At 40.0% G+C, this 24484-nt stretch overlaps 1 protein-coding gene across 1 annotated transcript in view; it reads right to left on the reverse strand.

Moving 5' to 3' along the window:
• TMEM108 (transmembrane protein 108) overlaps positions 1-24484 on the reverse strand; it is a 327045-nt gene that overhangs the window by 284489 nt on the left and 18072 nt on the right. The window contains exon 2 of the mRNA XM_043540806.1: positions 17204-17304. The gene's annotated coding sequence lies outside the window, so the exon portion shown is untranslated. The remainder of the gene's footprint in view (positions 1-17203; positions 17305-24484) is intronic.

Consider the following 24484-nt stretch of genomic DNA (forward strand, 5'->3'; position numbering starts at 1 on the left):
CCAGCCTCACAGGAACAAAGGACACTGACCTAGGCAGCAACAAAGGATCTGTTGGAGTCTTGAGTGAGTCACCCCCCTTCCTTTGGTCAGTTTGGGACTCTGATGGGGTAATGCTCACCTGACTCTGAACAGGGGGGAGGCAAAGCCAAGAGGGAAGAAAGAACATGATAAAAGGGAGAGACATTTGCCATGCTCTTCCTCTCTCTTCCACCTACATCTACAGACATCACCACCAAGCGACTGAAGCACTGATCAAAGGGGAGAGCCTGGCTGAAGGGCAACCAGCCAGCCTGTGGTGAGAAGCATCTAAGTTTGTAAGCATCTAAGTTTGTAAGTTTGCATCTAAGCATCTAAGTTTATAAGGGCACTGAAAGAGTTAAGATCAGCTTAGTGTTTTGCTTTTCTTTCATTTGACCAAATCTGACTTGTTCTGCTTTGACTTATAATCACTTAAAGTCTATCTTTCATAGTTAATAAATTTGTTTGTTTATTCTACCTGAAGCAGTGCATTTGGTTTGAAGTATGTCAGAAACTCCCCTTGGGATAACAAGCCTGGTACATATCAATTTGTTTGATAAATAGACAAACTCATACAAGCTTGCAATGTCCAGCAGGCATAACTGGACACTGCAAGATGGAGGTTCCTAGGGTTGTGTCTGGGACTGGAGATATTGGCTAGTGTCATTTGGTTGCAAAATTCAAGGAGCAGCTTACATGCCAGAGGCTGTGCGTGAACAGCCTTGGAGTGGGGGTTCTCACAGCAGAGCAGGGTAAGGCTGGCTCCCAGAGTCAAGGATTGGAGTGACCTAGCAGATCACCAGTCCAGATAACACCAGGGGAACGTCACAGGGTGTTTTCATGAAAGTTTGGATCCTAGTTCCTGCAAAGCCAGCCAACTCTGCAACAAACTGAACTTTTGGCAGGGAATCAGGGGACATCTTACTTTATGAGATAGGAAAGTGTAGGCTCTAGTTTGTGTTTCATGATTTTATTTTGCACCATAACTATTTATTTCCATCACTCTCTTATTTCTCTCTATTCTTTCTTAAATAAACCTTCTATTGCTTTTACACAGGTGTGGTGATTTAAAGTAAAACTGGAGTACATGGCTCCTTTGCGGCAAAGGATCTGGGATTTCTGTGAGTAGCCAGTGTTGGGGCTCAAGGAACACTTCAAAGGAATTTGGGGACCGTGGAACAGGTTACTGTTAATCTAAAAGGTGAAGATGGGGATGGCATACCCCAGAGGACGGTGCTTGAGTGGCTAATAACAGGCCAGTGGCATTAGGGACATAACACCCAGCCACCATGGGCAATGCTACCTCTCGCCAGAGGAAACGGGTAACAAGGTGACTCTCAGTCCTGGCTACCCTGACAAATGTCACGGAGACAACGAACAGATCTGCTGTTCATTTGAGAGATTTTATGCTCTTACCAACATAGTAAATGCCATGGACCAAGTGAAACTTCGTTGGAGTCTATGTGCTTTTTTGAATGGATGAGGTAGAGTTCCTACAATCCTATGTGCCATTAAAAAAAGCTCGCTTGGATTTCCCAATGCACACTTTCTTCAAAATTAAATAATAGCTTAGAGGACTTTAATCAGCCAAAAATTCAAAAACCACCAAATTTCACAGTATACAAGCCTTATAGTCGGTCTTCCTTACTCTATATTGACCAGCTTTACTTAAAAAATATTTCTTCTTACTATTTGAAGAATATTAAGAAAAAACATTGGTAGCTTGAAGATTTGATGCCTAATTTTGATCTCATACACTGATATAAATCCGAAGTAACTTCACTGAAATCAATGAACTTACACCATATGAAAGTAGCATGAATCAACCCCTCAACTGCCTATCTGTGTTTAATGTATATGGTCCACATTCACCAAATCACTGAAGCACATATTTAACTTTAAGTTCATGCTCAAGTGCTTTTTCTGAACTGGGACCTAAATATTTGGACAGTATTTTGTGTCTGATTTTGATTGTAAGATTCTTGTGGTAGGGACTGTTTTGATATAGCACTGAACATGTCAGCACCCATGAAATACAAGTGATAAGTACAAAGCATGGAAAACCCCAACATACATCATCAAGTCACACAACATGAACAACTGTGATGCTTTAGGGTTCAGCCCAGAACAGTAAGGGTTGTGTCACCACCAACCTGCAACTCTGACTGCCTTAAATGCTCTCCGCCCTGACACCAACAGCCAGCCTACAGGAATGCAGGTCGCACCCGGGTTTCCACCACCCAGTTACTTTTTGAAGAGTTACCCCAAAACCCTTTCCCTCCCAAATTTTCCCTAAACCATCTGCCAATGTGACAATCTGCTGAGGTTCCCAGAATTGTGAGTTACTGTGTTATCCCTCTCAGCCTCAGCAAGTGAGACTTTTGCTATCGCTAAGCTGTGTGAAAACTCCCAGACACACCAGCTTGTCTGCCTTGCCCAGCAAACTCTTCAGGACTCTGCCAGTCCAAACCATGCCTAGCAGGTAACTGTGACATTATTGACATTAACTGTGACCATATAGATCATTGTTGCAACCAAGGTCCTACAGTTGCACCAAATCTTGTACAAAGGAGGTCAAGTAAGATGCCTATGGAAAGGTTGTAATTTGCTGTTTTTGACTATAGTGTCTGTGTGTGAGTATCATTTTTGTATTTGAAGTTATGAATATTGGCTACGTACTTGTATCTCAATGTGTTTGATTCTAAGTAGCATCAGTGAAGCATTTGGTCAGCTTCTTGAGAATGGGCACTTACTGAGAATAATCCTATCAAGAAACACTTAACTGACAATGGACTTTGGGAGACGCCAATCCACATCTGAGCTTTCCTGGGAATGTTCAAACTAACATGTAAACAATGGTTTCAGAGTAACAGCCGTGTTAGTCTGTATTCGCAAAAAGAAAAGGAGTACTTGTGGCACCTTAGAGACTAACCAATTTATTTGAGCATAAGCTTTCGTGAGCTACAGCTCACTTCATCGGAGGCATACTGTGGAAAGTGTAGAAGATCTTTTTATACACACAAAAATACCTCACCCCACCCCAATCTCCTGCTGGTAATAGCTTATCTAAAGTGACCACTCTCCTTACAATGTGTATGATAATCAAGTTGGGCCATTTCCAGCACAAATCCAGGGTTTAACAAGAACGTCTGGGGGGGAGGGGTAGGAAAAAACAAGGGGAAATAGGTTACCTTGCATAATGACTTAGCCACATCTGATTTCAAGAATTATAACATTCATAAACCAGTCGGAGAACACTTCAATCTCTCTGGTCACGCGATTACAGACATGAAAGTTGCGATATTACAACAAAAAAACTTCAAATCCAGACTCCAGCGAGAGACTGCTGAATTGGAATTCATTTGCAAATTGGATACAATTAACTTAGGCTTGAATAGAGACTGGGAGTGGCTAAGTCATTATGCAAGGTAACCTATTTCCCCTTGTTTTTTCCTACCCCCCCCGCCCTCAGACATTCTTGTTAAACCCTGGATTTGTGCTGGAAATGGCCCACCTTGATTATCATACACATTGTAAGGAGAGTGATCACTTTAGATAAGCTATTACCAGCAGGAGAGTGGGGTGGGGGGAGGTATTTTTTCATGCTTTGTGTGTATAAAAAGATCTTCTACACTTTCCACAGTATGCATCCGATGAAGTGAGCTGTAGCTCACGAAAGCTTATGCTCAAATAAATTGGTTAGTCTCTAAGGTGCCACAAGTACTCCTTTTCTTCATGTAAACAATGGCGTTGGCCTGCAAAAAGCTGAATCATTCATGGACGTGTGACTTGCCCAGATGGCTACAAACTCCATCTTGTTGCTGTGATTTTGCACAGAAGAACAAAGGGGTTTCCTCCCACAAGAAAGAGACTATAAAAGGCCGTGAAAGCCTCTCCATTTTGTCTTCAGCTGGCTCAAGAGATGGCCTCTCCACCCCAAAGAGATGCCTGAAAGAAACTGGAACAAAGGACAGTAACTACAGGGGTTCTCTCTCACATCCTTAACTCCAAATCGATCTCTTGATGGCTCAGTACAGCCAAGAAAAACCAGGCCTGGGGACAGTGAGTCCTATGGTGGCCACTGACAAGGCTTTTTTAAAACAATCCATTTGGAGAAGATCACTATTTAAAATACTCTAATGTTAGAAACATTGAGAATGGCCTACAGGAAAGTGATATCCTGTAGTGCTGATAAAGGATAATAATGAATGCATGGGAGTATCCCTTATGGAAAAAACCTATAGAATTAAATACAAAATTCTATTTCTCCTGCAGAATTATACAGGATGGTCCAACAAATCTATACAAAGGATATCATTCACCATATAAAAACATAAAATGTGAGTAATTTCTGTGCCATCATATTAGTTGAATCCCTCTTACATTCTGTAGGGGTTTTTTTGTATGGGATTACTGACAAAACATTCACAGTAATTACAACACTCACCCACAGACGTCTCCCAACCGATTTTTCCCCCCAAAGAGATGCTCTCTCTTTGCTTTTATTGTGCCCAGCACCATGCTAGTTTGAAACTTGTGATTGAGACTGAAATAAAAGCTGGCTTGCAGACAAGTATTTCAGAAATAGCAGCAGCGTAAGCTATATTATGGTTTAACCATAATATGGTTTATATTACGTAAGCTATATTATGGTTTAACCATAATTTAAACGAGTATTGGTTTTTACTTTAGAAAGAAACATCAGAAATGCCTGCTGTGTACATATTATTTTGATTTCTGTGACCTGCTTGTAAGACTAACTTATAGTAGCAAAGTGAAAAGTAAAAACTGAAACAGTTAAATAACACGTTCAGCAGCTGACATTATTGCCTCTGATCAAAGTCACCTAATACCAAGCCTGTGTCAGATTTGTTTCCAGATCATTTTATAGAGATGGCTGTACAGATTGTTCAGTCTGGTCTAATTTGTACAGGCTACAAATTAGACCAGACTGAAATATCTTTATTTTTGTCCCAAATCTAGGTGCTATTCATAGCTGTTGAAAACCCCAGAGTACAGCCAGTCAAAGTTTTAGTAATTTGGGATAATCACATTTCATGGATACTCTTCTGTTAAGTGGTAGGTAAAAGCCCTTGCAAGAAAAATGAAATATGGTTCTCTGGCACTAATCGAAGTCTCAAATACAGTTTTTATTCCCAGCCTATCTCCCTCCTCCCAAAACAAACCCCAAAGTCCTTTTTGCTTCAAGAAGAACCCAAACAGTCTCTTGCAACCCTTCTTTTAGAAAAATTATCAAATAGCCTTTCAGATGCTCTCCCCTCAGAAGGAAGACAAATGAAGTGTCACTAAACAAGGACAAAACTTTAAAAAATACGCACAAGAGGACTTTTCCATCAACCTCACTGATGAACTCCTTCCAGCAGCCCCAACAGCTGTCTTCCTATTCCATATATGTGTTCCAGGTTAGAATGCTTGAAGGCTAATGAACCCTGGATGGCTGAGTTCTGTCCATTCACTGTTTCCTCACCAGCCCCATGGTTTTCATCCTCAGCCACGTCTTCAACTGTCCCAGACCCTTCAGAATAAGTAGAACCTGTCACAAGCAGCAATTGCTGTTCTCTAGCCAACAGAGTGAATGAAGGTTCCACAAACCCATGCAATTACATACGGGTGTGCAATTAACATTTTGTAAAGAATGCACTGAATTTTCTGTACATTGAATAAAAATAACCTGGTAGTTCTGGGTGCAACTGCTTAGAACCAACATTTTTGTAATCTCTATCATATATCACGTTTTTTTGGAAGATTATAGCCACTGAGAGAACTTGCATTTCAATGCCAGTACTGCTTCCAGCCTTTAGGGAAAAAATGCAAGAACTTTAATGTTATTTCATATTTATATCTGCAAACTTCCTAATTCTGAACAGTTCCCTAAAGTCACTTGGGTAATATATATGTAGAATTTGTTATGCTGAGATCAAACGTTGTTCATTAAATTACATTATTACAAAGTCTGCTTCTGTATTGATTTAAATGATTTAAATAGGATTTACCATAGCATTTTGCATATCACATTTTTACTAGCATTTCAGTATCAAAATGTAAATTTTATTTTATATGACCTTCATTTTTAATTCCATTAAATGATATATACATCCTGGCATACCACCTATTAACGAACCATTATAAAATTTAAAGCCCAATTCAGTCCCACCTTGAAGTCAAAAAATTGCAAAACATTCATTAACTTTAGTAGGTGCATGATCAAGCCCTTAAACTGTTTTAGTTACATGTATTATACACATTCAAGTTTGAAATATACACTGTATGAGGATCACGCTATATGCTGTGTTTAATTTGGTGAACGGTACATTAATCTGTTATCATGGGCAAAGAAAAATTCAAATACATAAAATCAATTTTGTTTTATAAAGGAATTTTTAAAATGTCTTTAAAACTGATCATTGTTGCTTTTTTGTTACAAGAGAGATCCCATCCTCCACCAAGTACAGTACTCTGCCTAGCAAAACATACCTGCCTCTGAAGACTGCAGTAGTGGTTCAGAATTCCCAAGAAGTCAACTTGTACTGTGTTCTCACTGAACATGCATTTTTCCTGGAATGGAGCTAGTGAGCATGCTCCATACCTCGTCCCTCTCAGATTTTGGAAGGCACTTCAGTTCTTAAACCTTAGATCGAGTCCTGTAGCTAGTTTTAGAAATCTCACATTGGGTACCAATGCGTTTTCTCAAATCTGCAGTGACAGTGTTCGTAAATCAAACAACATGGGCAGGGTCATCATGTGAGACTGCTATAACATGAAATATATGGCAGAAGGCGGGTAAAACAGAACAGGAAACATACAATTGTCCCCCAAGGAGTTCAGTCACAAATTTAATAAACACATTATTTTTTTAATGAACATCATCGGCATGGAATCATGTCCTCCGGAATGGTGGCTGAAGCATGAAGGGGCATATGAATGTTTAGCATATCTGGCACGTAAATACCTTGCAACGCCGGCTACAAAAGTCCCATGCGAATGCCTGTTCTCACTTTCAGGTGACATTGTAAATAAGAAGCAGGCAGCAGTATCTCCCGTAAATGTAAACAAACTTGTTTGTCTCAGCGATTGGCTGAACAAGAAGTAGGACTGAGTGGACTTGTAGGCTCTAAAGTTTTACTTTGTTTTGTTTTTGAGTGCAGTTATGTAACAAAAAAAATCTACATTTGTAAGCTATAGAGTAATAGAGATTGCGCTACAGTATTTGTATGAGGTGAATTGAAAAATACTTTCTTTTGTTTATCATTTTTACAGTGCAAATATTTGTAATAAAAATATAAAATAAGCACTGTACACTTTGTATTCTGTATTGTAATAGAAATATATATATTTGAAAATGTAGAAAAACATCCAAAAATATTTAATACATTTCAATTGGTATTCTATTGTTTAAGGGTGCGATTAAGTGCGGTTAATTTTTTTAATCGCAGTTAATTTTTTGAGTTAATCGGGTGAGTTAACTGCAATTAATAGACAGCCCTAATAATGACAAATTTGGAATATTCCAAAACATCTGGACAGTTTTTCTGGAAGTGTAAAACTGATAAAATATTCCAGACAAATTATAGTCCGTCTATAGTTTGCATTTAAGTAATGTTGGTTTTGTGCTTTTGTAGATTCAAGTCAACTTTTTGCAGCAAATTTGCCTTGGTTCAAAATATTCATGTCAAAACCTCGTGTTCCATATGCTGAAAATTCAGCTTGCCACTGCTTTCTAATTGTTATGGAAGAGGGAAGGAAGTAGTTGCAGTTTCTTTATCTTGTGTTTGTTCAGAGCGGAGGAGAATACATGAAGGTAAGGAACTCGTATTACAAGTGACCTTGAGACATAATACAGCCAGGCACTCTTGAGAGTTGCAAAAAGCAGGCCCACACTTGCAAAATTTTACACATGTATTTCCTGGACTACTTGTATGAGTAAGGACTGCTCACATGACTAAAGGGTCTCAAGTGCAGGTTCCAAAAAATATTGCAGACACAGTGCAGTGTCTTAATTTGAAAAAATGTCTCTGACATCAAAAGCACACGTTTACATCAGGTGGCTCAAACATGTTCCCAAATCCAGGCTCTGTCGTCTCTGCAATATAATTCACACATATGCTCAAATGAAATGTTAATTTGAAATCTTAGGGCCTGCTTCTAATTTATGCACTGCCAGATCAGTGTAGAGAGGCCTTCATGTAAATTGAAATCAGGCCCTTAGTCTGCACAGAAGGATCACTCAGAAGTTGAGTAGACGTTGGCAGAAAGTATGATATGGCAGTTGAACACTCTATGTCTATCTATCAAGGTTCTTACATTGGCGTCATCACTGTCGTGTCTGAGCACCTTCCCAGATTTAAAAAACAAAACAACCCCCTCCCCCCAAAAACCAAAGAAACAAACCAACTAAGAATGATAACCTCTCACCTTCTTCCTTCCCTGAGGTCTACGATATCCCTAATGTTTTACCCAAGATTTTCAAAACCAGGTGCTAGATGTACGGTTCTTAAATTCATGTTTAGGCACTTAACTCAATAAGTGGCCTGATTTTCAAAAGCTACCACTGGATTCACTTTGGAAAGTCAAGTCACTTATTTGGATGCTTAACAGCAGGTATCTGGTTTTGAAAAAATTGTCCATGTTTGGATTTTTTTTTACGAGCATACTTTTGATTTTTAACCAAATCATTCATTTAACCAAATCAGTCATATTTGAAAAATAGGGATTTTGTAAGTCATTTCCACTTACAGAAACTGGAGGCAGAACCATGAACTACCACTGTATTCCATTTTTCATTCTTATTATTGAGATTTCTGAATATTTAAACATTCACTTATAATGAGGAGAGAGTAGGGGAGCAGCACGTACTTTTCTACTCTATGAGGGAAACATCTTTTCTCATTTTTTAATATTGCAGCATAAAAATTGATGAGAATAATAAACAAAAATACCTTGTTGAGAATGTAGAAACTGATAGTGTGTCAGTTTACAATTATAATTAGTAAATGTGCCAGAGTTGGAAATAATAAAGTAGCTAATATTTTTACTGTTCACTAGTAATTTTTACTATGTAGCCCAGAGACTTGCAGATGTGTCATTCATTTAATTATACTACCCATGGCTAAAAGTCTAGGGAAGGACATTCATATATCATACTGAGTACCGATCTCTCTCAAGGGAGGATGTTGAACAAGTCTGTGGAAAACAGCTTCAGTACATACATTTCATTCATGTTTACATCAACAGTTGGGGTTTGATTTCAAGCAAGCATTACAAAAGTAGTAAACAAGCATGACAGTGTGCATGGTCCATAAATATATTTCTCGATCCAATGCTGCAACATGCTGAGCACCTCACCTTCTGAGGTCCTTCTGTTTTGTAAATTCACATTTGCCTATATGGGAGTAGGAGATTCTTACTATTTCATAGCATCAAGTCCTCCATAGGGGGCTAGTCAACATAAAATCAAAATATTAAAGAAACTGACAGGTTCAGACAACTCCTGGTTCAAAACATCAGATATAAAGCCATATAAGAAAAACAAGACATCAGCAGTTAATATCTACAATACGTATCCATATGCACTACGTGTATCATAGTAAAGTATTGATCCATATTTAGGTTTAGTACGAGAGCTGGGTCCTGCTACTTCAAATGCAGATCTAGATATGATATCTTCATAGTTCAGGGGCATTAGTATCTGGGAGTTTTGGTTTGGGCATATCTTGATTTCAGAACAAAATAACTCAAGAAAAAAGAACATAGCAAAACCTAATTTATATATGAAAGGTTATTTCAGTACTTATTTTGAATAAGGGGATATTAGGTTGAACTCTCATCTCACATGCTTTTCTAGAGAAACTCCACTGAGGCTTCTACAGTGCAACTGGGGCTGACACCATTTTGAGTAAGGATTTGAAATAGGGTCTTGCTACACCATGATGAGCAGAGCATTGTAGGAGCAGGATCCAGCTCTCCTACTAAACCTAAATATGGATCAATGTTTTACCAGAAGTTGGCTGAACCTGCCAGCTTCCTTGAATCTGTACTGCAAGTGGTTATGAGATCCACTGGGTTGGAAACAGATTTCTGCATGGATCCCTGGACTCTGCACAGGATGGAAGGCCTAGGCGCCTTTATCACTCTGCAACCGTGGACCTTGCCCAAAGGTCTAAATCGAGGAAAACAACATGGGCCTGATCTAAAGCCCATTATAGTCAATGAAACAGCCTATTAAAATCAATTGAAAGACTCTCACTGACATCTGTGGGCTTTGTATCAGACCAGTGGACAATAATTAAACACCACAGCACCAGACAACAATGGGATGGAGACACACAGCAATACAGTAAGTTTGATTTTAGTTTTAATATTGTGCTCTGCTTTTCATAATCCATAGTACACGGTAGAGGGATGGAGGGGGTTGGGTGTGGAGAGTCTTTAACCCTGCAGAAGGCACAAAGCTGAGTCTGAGAGAAGGACACAAAGGGAGGAACGAGGCAGACTTCATTGGTGAGGCACAGTGGGGGAAGAGGGTGGGGACGTTAATCAAGATCAGATATTTAGGCTGGAGCAGCATCCGACAGAGCAAGGAGCTTGAACCTGAAGTGGAATGCAAGTGGAAGCCAGTGTCAGGATTTGAAATGGGGAAGTGAGGAAGATGATCTTAGGCGCCGCAGTTTAGACAGACTGCAGGATGCAGAGTCTGCATCAGGCAAGGCCAGAGGAGATGAGGTTGCAGCACTCCAGATGCGAGAAGTTTAAGAATTAAGGGCTAAATTGGGCACCACCCCAGGAGGTCCCAAGCACAATTCCTTCCCTGAACCCCACCTTGCTTCTGAGGGACAGTAATCTGCTACTGGCCTTGATCACCTTTAAGAGATAACTACTGCCTCCCTCACACCAGCTCAAGTGGCTGCTGCTTTCGGGGTGTGGCAGAGCCCAGTTTAACCTGTTCTCCACCCACCTGCATGAGAGAGAATCTCTGCACAGTTCCTACTTCTCCCTCCTGCAGTGGACCTATGGAAAGGCCATGCCAGGGGGTGTGTCTTGAGGAAGTGGGAGAGAGAGAGGGAAAGAGAAGGGGTTTTACTCGCTGCTCAGCCACAAAGGGCTGAGCCTTAATCTGGCTCTATTAGCCTCAAAATCTAACAGAAAGAAATACCGAGCTCAATGCTGCAGTGTACTGAGAGCACCTCTTGAGAGGTGCTGAGCACCCTCAATTCTCTTTGCAGATAACAGAAGTTCAGGGCACCCAGCACCTTGCTGGATCTGTCCCTCCATGAGATAAACCTCACAGAGTTTTCTGGTCCCTCTGTTCTTCCATGAGAAGTTACAGTACGGCTCATTGTATGGCCTTCTTGGGTATACTCTGAACAGGGACAAGTAATGGACCAATATATATTCCATATTTCAAATAGCCATGTATAGTACATCTCTGTTTCTAACAGAAGCGGAAAGTCTAAAAGTTATATTTGTTAGTCTGATTTTTATCCCTTGTGGAAGAAAAGGACCCAGCTGCAGGTTGCCTTTCAGTTTGGTATGTATATAATTTTCTGTATCTTCATTCTTAAATAAGAAATTAGTTATAACTAAGTGCACAGTCCTGTAATTAAGCTGTCACTGGGAAGATGCTGATGTCTAGGAATCAGAGTAGCAGCCGTGTTAGTCTGTATTCGCAAAAAGAAAAGGAGTACTTGTGGCACCTTAGAGACTAGCCAATTTATTTGAGCATAAGCTTTCGTGAGCTACAGCTCACTTCATCGGATGCATTCAGTGGAAAATACAGTGAGGAGATTTATATACACACAGAATATGAAAAAATGGGTGTTTATCATGCACACTGTAAGGAGAGTGATCGCTTAAGATGAGCTATTACCAGCAGGAGAGTGGGGGGGGGGAGAAAACCCTTTGTAGTGATAATCAAGGTGGGCCATTTCCAGCAATTAACATGAACATCTGAGGAACAGTGGGGGGGGGATAAACAAGGGGAAATAGTTTTACTTTGTGTAATGACTCAACCACTCCCAGTCTCTATTCAAGCCTAAGTTAATTGTATCCAATTTGCAAATTAATTCCAATTCAGCAGTCTCTCGTTAGCCGTCACCTTCAGCCCCCAACTAAAACCTCTCCAACGCATCATCAGGGATCTACAACCTATCCTGAAGGACGACCCATCGCTCTCACAAATCTTGGGAGACAGGCCAGTCCTTGCCTACAGACAGCCCCCCAACCTGAAGTAAATACTCACCAGCAACCACACACCACACAACAGAACCACTAACCCAGGAATCTATCCTCGCAACAAAGCCCGTTGCCAACTGTGTCCACATATCTATTCAGGGGACACCATCATAGGGCCTAATCACATCAGCCACACTATCAGAGGCTCGTTCACCTGCACATCTACTAATGTGATATATGCCATCATGTGCCAGCAATGCCCCTCTGCCATGTACCTTGGTCAAACTGGACAGTCTCTATGTAAAAGAATAAATGGACACAAATCAGATGTCAAGAATTATAACATTCATAAACCAGTCGGAGAACACTTCAATCTCTCTGGTCACTCGATTTCTGACCTAAAAGTGGCTATTCTTCAACAAAAAGACTTCAGAAACAGACTCCAACGAGAGACTGCTGAATTGGAATTGATTTGCAAATTGGATACAGTTAACTTAGGCTTGAATAGAGACTGGGAGTGGTTGAGTCATTACACAAAGTAAAACTATTTCCCCTTGTTTATTCCCCCCTCCCCCCCACTGTTCCTCAGACGTTCTTGTTAACTGCTGGAAATGGCCCACCTTGATTATCACTACAAAGGGTTTTCTCCCCCCGCCCCACTCTCCTGCTGGTAATAGCTCATCTTAAGCGATCACTCTCCTTACAGTGTGCATGATAAACACCCATTTTTTCATATTCTGTGTGTATATAAATCTCCTCACTGTATTTTCCACTGAATGCATCTGATGAAGTGAGCTGTAGCTCACGAAAGCTTATGCTCAAATAAATTGGTTAGTCTCTAAGGTGCCACAAGTACTCCTTTTCTTGATGTCTAGGAAATGTCTGTACAGTGAGTCATTTTTTAATGAAGCCTGCATTTTGAAAACAGAGTGCTCCTGATTCAGAAAGATTTAGGAAACTAGAGACTTTAAAATTGTTATTTGGATGTTGCTAATTAAGCCAATTGTGCAATAAAACCACACTATTTGGTGAATTAAATATTCTAGCTTCTTAAGCATTATTGTGCTATGCCATTGGGGACACTTATTAGGAATGTGATTGTTGACTTTACATGGAACAAAGGCGACCTATTTATAATCATCCCATGTCTGCCAACAAGAGCGAGCTACAGTTTTAATTCTTAATTCTGAACAGCACCATTTATATTGCTTTGATATTTCTGTCATCACTCCAGTTCATCTAATTTCTCTGAGAGCTTTCAAAAGAATGTGACAGTTTTTAAAAGCTTTGTTGTATATTTTCACTGATTTATAATTAAGTTTTCTATAATCCTATAGCATATGCTGGAGAACTCTTGCATTACTACACAATTCGGGCTCCATCCCAATCTCAAGATACTGTGTATCTCATAAAATATATTACTTGGCTTTGTTTTCAATTTTGTCTGTAAAAAGCCCCAGTTTTTCATTTCATCTGCTAACTTCTCCATTATTCCTCTGTAGAGAAATTGGGATAATAGTAATAATTTCAAAATCTGACTCAAGAAGTCCTTTCATTTACTGTTTTTCTCATCTTTCCTTCCCTTTCCGTGTTTGTTCAATTTGCTGCATCTTGTCTTAGACTGTAAAATACTCAGAACAGGGTTAGTCATTTACCCTGTGTGTATACAGCATTTAGTATAATGAGGGCCCAATCCTGATTTGTATGTCTTTCCAGTATCTCAGGGGAATACTTTACACTTGCTCCTTAGTGTAAATCAGAAATAACACCATTGAATTTAATAGAGTTATCCTGGATAGCCTAGTATAAAAAGTAAAATCAGAATCAGGAACCTAATGACCAATTTTCCTCTTACACAAGTTTTATACTGGTGCAGCTTCAATGGAATAACTCATTCCAGTGTATGTAAGAGGAGAACGAGGCCCAAGGGATCTGAATAAAAGGAAGGAAAAGCAAGGATTTCTGTTTAGTTAATAGGTGTGGAAGTTGAAAACATGGAAACAAGATCTGAAGGGTATAAACTTCAGGGATGGAGAGGATTGTTTAGGGTGGAGCACAAGGGCATAACTAAGAGTTATAATCTAGATGTAATAATAGGATGAGATTTAGAAAGGAAACATTAGACTTGATATCACATAATGAGCTCTGTTAGGCTGTGGAAAGTCACCCAAAAGAAATGCTAGAAGCTTTTTAAAACTCGAATGGATACAACAATGGAAATTATATAATAGGGAACAACCCTGTACTGGTAGAGAGACACACTGACTGACCTAATGAGTTATTTCTAACTCTGATTTCTATTTTTTTATTAAAAGCGTTTTCTGTATTGATTATTGTATTTTGTCTTTCTGTCATTTTTAAAAAAGCAAATCTAAGTAATGCCAGTACAATTCTGGGATTTTTGCTGATGGAAAAGAGAATAGCAAAGAAGACACACAGAGCTATATAAAACAATACTGGAACAGCAAATGAAAAGGGTAATTTCATCACAACCACTGAAGTGTATTCTAAAGGACTAGATCTCTCAGCCTCCTAACGTACACATTACCATGTTCAGATCATAGTCCTGTTTTCACTCTTCCCTACCGCAGCTATTGCTAAATATTCTCATAACCTGCTGTGAATCACGCACCATAATTTCAGTTAACTAGTGATTGAGTCTGGCATTTACAAGGTTACAAGCAGCCTTCTTACTCGTTACAACTGAAGAGCGTCCCTGACCAGTACTTTCATGGGCATGTCTGGGTGAATGTGAGTTACCAGCAAGTGGTTTAAACTAGGGCGGTCGATTAATCACATTAAACTCACATGATTAATTTAAAAATTAATCACGATTAAAAAAATTAATTATGATTAATCACACTGTTAAACAACAGAACACAAATTGACATTTATTAAATATTTTTGGATGTTTTTCTACATTTTCAAATATATCGATTTCAATTACAACACAGACTACAAAGTGTACAGTGCTCATTTTATATTATTTTTTATTACAAATATTTGCATTGTAAAAATGATAAACAAAAGAAACAGTATTTTTCAGTTCACCTCATACAAGTACAATTTCTTTGTCATGAAAGTGCAACTTACAAATGTAGGGTTTTTTTTTTTTTTTTTACATAACTGCGCTCAAAAACAAAACAATGTAAAACTTTAGAGCCTACAAGTCCACTCAGTTCTACTTCTTGTTCAGCCAATCGCTAAGAGAAATGTAAAAAGTTTGTTTACATTTACGGGAGATAATGCTGCCCACTTCTTTATTACAATGTAATGTGAAATTGAGAATAGGTGTTCGCATGGAACTGTTGTAGCTGGCGTCACAAGATACCTATGTGCCAGATGCGCTAAAGATTCATATGCCTCTTCATGCTTCGGCCATCGTTCCAGAGGACATGCTTTCATGCTGATGATGCTCATTAAAAAAATAATGCATTAATTAAATTTGAGACTGAACTCCTTGGGGGAGAACTCCTGCTCTGTTTTACCCACATTCTGCCATATATTTCATATTATAGCAGTCTCGGATGATGACCCCGCACATGTTGTTCATTTTAAGAACACTTTCATTGCAAATTTGACAAAATGCAAAAAAGATATCAATGTGAAATTTCTAAAGATAGCTACAGCACTTGACCCAAGATTTAAGAATCTGAAGTGCCTTTCAAAATCTGAGAGGGAGGAGGCATGGAGTATGCTTTCAGAAGTCTTAAAAGAGCAACACTCTGATGTGGAAACTACAGAACCCAAACCACCAAAAAAGAAAATCAACCTTCTACTGATGTCATCTGATTCAGATGATGAAAATGAACATGCGTCGATTTGCACTGTTTTGGATGGTTATCGAGCAGAACCCATCATCAGCATGGACCTCTAAACACTAGCCTTCCTGAACATTACTAACATTGGAAATAGGCGTGAGCTTCTTCCCAGTAGGTCACGTCTGAGGGAGTAGAAACATTTGACCTTTTTACAGGACTGTCAAAGTAAAAATAAACCATGATCTTATTTCCTTTTCTCTAGGAATTTTTACCTCGTTCAGTTGCTATATCTTTAGGCAAAAATTCAGTTAAGCAGTTTTAAATGGCTCCCTTCATCTTCATCACACAACCATAGATTTTAAACACTTTGGAGTTCACAGACAGAACTGCATTTTCCAGTTCAGTGAATCCTTTAGATGACTATTGCCTCACAATCCTTGTAGCTGCTGATGGAGGAATGCCGATACCCTTACTGAACAGATAGTCACCATATGACTCAGAATAATTTGGATTTAATTGCAAAGATATGTCCTTGGCCCAAGAGGATAATGCTGGGTTTCTGCCTCCTTTCTTTCTCCCCCACCCCCTCCACCCTTCCCTAAAACCAAGATAAAGCTTCTTTGGAACACTTTTCAAATCTCTGGAACAACATGTTTGCCCTGATTTTGAAGGTCCTTTTTAGATTTCTTCTCATCTAAAACTTTCCTGGGGTTTATGTCTTGTGATCTTATTGCCTAATAAATGCTGTGGAAATGCTCCTTCATAAAAGCACTAACAACATGAAAATATTTCCCATGATGAATAGATTTCAATCTCCACAGAAGTGTTTTAATGATGAAAGGAGGAATGGAGTTCACTTGGGGATGTCATTCAAAATGGTAAAGAAAAAAATATTTTGCACTTGCACCATCCTACTATCTGAATGCATTTATGAAGGAGAGAGACAGCAAGTGGGAGAGGAGCAAACTGAATACAGTGCTTTAAGGGAAAAATCGTGCTCCCTCAAATAATTGTGAAAGGCTCACTGGCAATAAAACCAGCATAATTCTTCTGAGCAAGGGCCAGGGCAAGAATTTGGGGCTGGAGGGTATCCACAGTGGCTCCCTGCACATCAGCACACAATGGCCAAATGAGGGCAAAGCCAATTGTGGGCTGGGGAAGGCCAAAGTATGCACTGTTACATAGATCCACCTCCTTTGCTGCTAGACGGGGCATGTTAGAACCATGGGAGCTACCTGAGTCCCAGTGCTGCTGAAGCACTTGTGGAATGGGTCCAGAGCAGCTTCACAGCCCAGGGGAGGATTTCTTCTTCTCTTGCTTCACCTTAGCCCTCAGCCTGTGAGCGTAAATGAACATATTACAGAAAGATTCCTTGTTTCCTTTTCACAGAGGCAAATAGTTGAAAGAGAACCGGCCTCAAAAAAATGTACACATCTTTTTACAACTTAAGAGAAGAGATTCATTCTACTCAGTGTAAATAAACTCTGGATCTCAATTTTTGTGTCTCTATTCACTGGGCAAAATCCCGAGGTCCTTATTCAGTTTTCACCCAGTCTTGCTTGGAGTTGATAGAGTACTGATAAAGTATTAGGACTTCTGTTCAAAATTTTAAATGTACTTGCTTTGACCCAGCTAACTTGTGTGAAAACTACAAACTGCCACATATTCATGATAATTTTACCCTCATGTTTGTTAACTAAAACTCAAGGTAAGAACCCACCTTTTTTCCTAGTCAGGGCACAGCCTGAGAGAAGCAGGGGCAAAAAAACAGCTGTTTCTTGGGACAGGGCTGGAGTGCCTTACCTAGCATTTCTGCAAAATAGGGCTGCCTGCATGAAAATTGTTCTTCCCACTGTTCAGAGAAACAGGATTTTGTGAATATGTTGTAAACAAACTACACAAAAAAAATATACCCTGGGTGAAATCCGGACACCACAGAATTCAATGGGGCCAGAATTTCCCCTCTGACCCTATACCACCAATTTCCCATCCCAACAGGCTCCAAATGTGGTTGCTACTTGGCCGAAGGGGTACCAAACGCAGGCACCATTACATTGCAATATGTCCTTTTAGTAGCTCTACTTCTGTATATAGAAGTATTATAATATCCTCCAAATCATAGAAATGTATAGTAGCTTAGTTGCCATTGTTTCCATTGGATTTAACATGAAACTACTATGCAGTTATTGTGAAATATGGCACTGTGTTATGTTGAATATGAATAAGTATTGAGTTACTGTATTTGAAAGGGCTGAGTTGTGCCTGGTATGGATTTTCTAGACTGGACACCAACATCCCACATAATGATGGCATAGCTGCCTGCCTCAAGTATTTACAAGACAATGGACAACCCTCAGAGATCCACCCCAAATACATCACCAAACTCATCCATTTCATTCTCATTCATAACAATTTTACATTCAACAACAAACACTTTGTCCAAACCATGGGAACAACCATGGGTACTAGGATGGCTCCCCTATATGCTAACCTCTTCATGGACCCCCTTGAAGAAGAATTTATTGACAAATGCACCATGAAACCAACAATATACCTGAGATACATCAATATTTTCATCTTCTGGACAGACAACTTAAATTCCCTCATAGATTTCCACCACAACTTCAGCCATCACACGTCCCATATGGGGTATTATCAAACAACTATAACCCATACATAATGGGGAAATCTTTCCTGAACCCCCTCTTCTGGCCTTCAAACAACTCTCCAACCTCATCATCAGAAGAAAGCTCCCCACAGATCAGGACACACCTTTCAACATTCATGGGTCCTACACATGCTTATCACAACATGTAGTGTACCTCATCCAGTGCACTAAATGCTCCAATAACTATGCAGGTGCAATCACTATGCTCTCAAATAAACTCACACAGGAAAATGGTAAAAGACAAAAACATCATATCACCTGTGGATGAACTCTTTTCACAAAGCGATCACTTTCCATCTGACCTACCAGTCCCCATCCTCAAGGCAAACCTGCATCAAATCTTCAAAAGAACAGTCTGGGAACTCAATTTCATAACTTTGCTAGACACTAAAAATCATGGTCTTAATAAAGACTGGATTTATGGTTTATTACAATAATCTGTAACCCACTAACCCCCTTTTTGTCCTATGACTACAGGGATGTTAATGGGCCACTTGAGCTTGAATGGTCCCTTATAATATGTGCTAACTACTTATGCTAAACTATCTGTTGCACTTTGTATGTAGCTGTGACACTCTTAGCACCTTTCCCAGAGCTGAAGAAGAGCTCTGCATAGCTCAAAAGCCTGTCTTTCTCTCCAACACAAGCTGGTCCAATAAAATATATTACCTCACGCACCTGGCCTTTCAAGACCATGAACATTTACATGTACTTGGAGTGCTCATTTGGCTGACAGTCTGAAAAATGAGATTGAAAACAATCTGGTGTTTGATATTATTTGCTGCAGGATATGTGGACATTTGGGATGAGAAATATTCCTCAAATGCTTTCCCAATCATCTGGCTTACTTGAACAGGAAAAAAAAATCAGATAGTTATTGCAATTTCCCATGTTTTCATGTTGTTAGTGTACACTGCGAACCAGATAAGTAAATGAGGCTCAACTTAACTTCTCATTTTCCAACCACAACTTGAGACACTAACAATTGAAGGAGCATGTGATATCATCCTGGTTTGCTGGTACAACCAGGTATTTATAGTTAGACATCAACATGATATCAACTCCTTCAACAAATTGGGCGTGCAAATGGGAGTCCAATCTCAACAACAACCCACCACAGATGAACTGAACAACATCCAGTATTTAACAGCAATTAACACTGTTTTATTTTCTAGCCTCTTCTAGTCATTTTCACATATGCAAATTGTACCAAACAAACATTCTGAGCTTAAACTGTTAACATCACCAAAAAATATGTATGTGTTGACAGGTTCATGACTCCACTGGAGAAAATGCTGTGATTTGATTTCAGATACAATTAGGTAATGAAAATATTAATAAAATTGAATACATAATTTCATTAAAGATCTAATACTGGTTGCACAGATAGGAAATAAGTGAAAATGGATTTGTCAACACCTGTAGCTCCCTGTGATTGGAACTTTTGAGAAAAATAAGGTAATTCTTTCTGGATGGTTTGTTGAATGATCAATAATTAAGCCATACGCTGACAGAAATGTTGACAGAAATGACCAGAATCTTTGCCACAATTTAAAACCAAACACAAAACTGAGTTCAATTGACTTTATTTTTCATTTAGCACTCATGAGAGCTGACTGAAAAAATGCTAATTATGTTTTCACTGGAAATTTTTAAAAAACTTTCCCCCAAAGTTTCCTGTCAACATTTTTCGCTTTTTCAATTAAAAAAACCAAGCCTAACTACTTTTGTTTGTTACAAAAAATGTCATTTGAAAAACAAATGTCAGATTTAGGTTAAAAAGTGTACAGACAAATATTTAATATTTTTAACTGAAAAATAAATATTTTTTCCTCATTTTTCATCACAAAATGGAAAATTACAACCACAATGAATTTTTGTTTTGGTTGAAAAGCCATTTTTTGGCAAAAAACGTTTTGATGAAAAAATGTCGATCAGCTCTAGTAATACTAGTCTTTGCACAGACATCATACCTTTCACCTAAAGATTGCAAAACATTTTACCAACGGTAAGCTTCACAACACCACTGTCATTATTATTTCCCTTTCACAAGAATGAAACTTAAACACGTTGTAGCCAAAGGAAATTTGATACTACAATAATGCCTTACAAATGAATTAAATAGGCCACACATACCCTCTCATCATCACTTCTAGCCATGCTTTCCCACTTCCTGCTATCAACTGGGAAGTTGAGATGAATAGAGAATTAGCAAAATGTGCGTGCAACACCATTATTTGAGCTAGCATTAATTAATACACTGGGGAGGACTATGTCATCACTCTGAAATCAGAGTCTAATAGATAAGGGATTTAGAATTATTTAGGTTTCTTTAAAGTATGCAGTGAGGGAGCAACTTATTACCCCCTGTGACAGACCCAGACCAGTGGGATACAGGAGTCTGGTAGAAGGCAAATATATTGGCCACTGGATGAACAGTTTTCTGTTCCCTGAGTGACCAGAGCAGGGGCTGCCCTAGAGCAATCAGGAACCTGCCAGAACCAATTAAGACAGGCAAGCTAATCAAGACACCTGGAGCCAATTAAGAACTTTCTAGATTCAGTTATGGCAGGCAGGCTAATCAGGACACCTGGTTTAAAAAGGACCTCCCATCAGTTAGTAGGGGAGCATGCCAGGAGCAGGAAGTGAGAAGGCGTGCTGCTGCTGGAGGAGTGAAGAGTTCAAGCATGATCAGGCTTCAGGAGGAAGATCCTGCAGTGAGGATAAAGAAGGTGCTGGGGGGAAGGCAATGGGGAAGTAGCCCAGGAAGTTGTAGCTGTCACGCAGCTGATGTAGGGAACATTATGGCCAGTTGCTATCCACAGGGCCCTGGGCTGGAACCCGGTGTAGAGGGTGGGCCTGGGTTCCCCCCCGCCCCATCCCTCCAACTCCTGATCAGACACAGGAGGAGTCGAACCTGGTCTGTGAGAAACACCAGAACGGAAGGTCTAAATTGGAAAGGGATCTGCCCTGTCCCCAACCCACTAGGTGGGACACAGGGACTGCGGGGATTGTTCTCCGTTCCCCCCATGCTGGCCAGTGATGAGGTTAGCTGAGTGGATGGCAGAGTGGCCAAACTAGCAAGAGTGGCCAAACTGAGGGCTGCTGTGAATCTCTGAGGCAAGCAAATCCGCCAATAAGCACAGGACCCACCGAGGCAGCGGAGAAACTTTGTCACACCCCTTAAAAGAGAGTGCCATTCAGACTTGCACGTCATTTGAGAAAGCAGTTGGAAATGTAGAGCGTAGGATTAGTTTATTAAACTAGTTATACTGTTTTCTGGCTTCTTCTCCACTAACGATGTTAGTGGCAAATAGGTGGGGGCAAGGGAAAAGCCAAACCAAACTCCAAGATAATAGAGCAGATTTATTTTAAATTGGAAACATAATTTTGTTCTCTATCACAAAAGGAAAGGAAATAGAGACACCATTAAAAAACAGGTTTAATCATAGGTTCCTCATGGAACATTTATTGTGTTACTAATTGAGACCTTAGGGAAAGCTGATACAGTGACAAGTGTCTGCAAGTAAAGGAGAACAAAGGAATTGCAGTTACTCCAGCCAAATCACATATAAAACAACAGCAACAACTAGGCCCCTGATATGGCAATGAGGACCTCACAGACCGAGGGGTGCACCCATGCTGTCCTCAATGCAAGATCAGAGCCTGGGACATCATCCAGCAACCAGTGAATCATCTGACAACATCACCTGCCTGGATATTGGTATTGTTCCTCATATAGATAGACAAAGTCTGCTACAAGACAGGAATAATCCTAGCACACCAAGGACTTTCTTAAAATTCTGAGTTCTCAGTCATAGTGCAATTTATTATTAGAAATCACTGATCAGATATGGTAGCTGTGACAAAGCTCTGTCCTTCCCTCCGTGGGTCCCGTGTTTCCTGGTAGATTTCGCTAGCCTCAAAGGCTCACTGTGACCCTCCACATAACCCTTATTTTTCTAGAGACAAGGGTCACAGTCTACTGAGCCATTTTCATCATAAGCCAGTGAGGGAGGTGAGGAGAAGTTATCCTTCCTTGCACAGTCTCTGTTGTTTCCCAGTCTCAGTGATTAATCAGAGGGCAAAGGTGGGGGTAGCCCGGGCCCACCCTCTACTCCGGGCTCCAGCCCAGGGACCCTAATAGTATCAGCTGTGGTAGCTGACCTTTTAGAAACATGACATGTACAATTCCCTGGGCTACTTCCCCCACAGCAGCCTTCACTTCCTCAAGCTCCACTTCACCCTTACCTCAGGACCTCCTTCCTTATGCCTGATATGGTGTGTACTACTCAGCCTCTCCAACAGCGCAACTTCCTCCCACAGCTCCTGACATGCACACCCACCTGACTAACTGGGAGGCTTTTAAATAGTTTCAGCCAGCCCCTGATTGGCTTCAGGTGTCCCTATCAACCTAGCATTCTCCCTGCCTTCTGGAAAGTTCTTAATTGGCCCCAGGTGTCTTAATTGACCTGGAGCAGCTGCCATTTCACTTAACCTGGTACCAGGGATTTTTTTAGCCTGGAGCTAATATATCTACCTCCCACTACTTTTCTGTAGGCGCTGTCCAGGGTTCTCTGCTCGGTGACCCCGTCCGGTTCCCTCCGTCTGACCCTTTGATTGAGGGGAAGAGCGAGAGACCCCAGCCCCAGCCGTTGCTGCTGTGGATACCATCATCACTGTCACCTAGGAGGGGTCCTATCACACGTGGTGTACGTTCCCCCCACCCCCAAACCGCCCACCCCGCAGCCGTGCCCATCTTGTCGGGCACGCTCAGGAGAGGAATAATTGGTGACACTGGACGTGGCACTAGGTAACTCGAGGGGGTGGAAGACCATGAGTGTCGAGGAAGACCCCCCGCTCTAGGCCACCAGGTAACTCAGGAGGGTGGAAGACCACGAGTGTCGAGGAAGCCCCCCCGCTCTGGGCCCAGGCTAGCCTGAACACTTCTCCCTCCTGAAGGCTGCTGTGTTATACCTTGTGTTTGCTTTTGTTTTGTTGCATAGTTTTGCTTTATCCTTTTTGGTGATTCCTTGTAAGTGTTACACAAATAAAATTATTTTCTGCTTCAAAAAAAAAAACCAACTACTTTTCTATAGCCATCTGGCCTTGCTCTGTCACATAGTGTTGATTGATTGTGACTATATCCTTGGGGAAAGTCTGACAGAATTTAAAAGAAAATTATGAACTTTCTAAGTGTTTTTTTGGACCACCTACAGAATTTAACAGAAAATTGTATTCCTACCATAGAACACCATAAGATGTTTTTAAAAAACCTGTAGAACAGATATCATTCTTTACTAAATATGTTTCTATAGATTTTAAGAGTAATATATATAGAACCCAACTGAGTTCATCTCTATTAAATTGTGTAGGATTTTTCCATTGGGATAATGTGTTGATCTCCTGCCTCTCTTAAATTACTCCATTATTATATTGACAGGAAAAACAACCGGATAAAGAGCTCAGAAGCGTCTGTGTGTAATTCTGAGGCACTCCAGAAGGACCTATCATAACAAGTGATTGGGCAATATGATGACAAGATGAAATTCAATGTAGAAAATTGCAAGGTAATGTCTGTTAGAAAGAACAATTTAAACTACACATACACATTGATGAATTTTGAATTAGTAACTTGAAACCTCTCAGGAAAAAGATCTAGGAGTCATTTAGGACAGCTGATTGAAGACATCTGCTCAATATGTAGCAGCAGCCAAAAAATGTGTGCACAATATTGAGGTGGATTAAGAAGAAAATAAAGAATAATAATAAAAAGGTTATAATGCCCTTATCAAAATCCTTGATGCATCCTAACTTTGAATGGTGCATTAAGGTATGGTGATCTCAT

This window comes from Chelonia mydas, chromosome 2 (genome assembly GCF_015237465.2).
Source record: "Chelonia mydas isolate rCheMyd1 chromosome 2, rCheMyd1.pri.v2, whole genome shotgun sequence".
Taxonomy (NCBI): Eukaryota; Metazoa; Chordata; order Testudines; family Cheloniidae; genus Chelonia; species Chelonia mydas.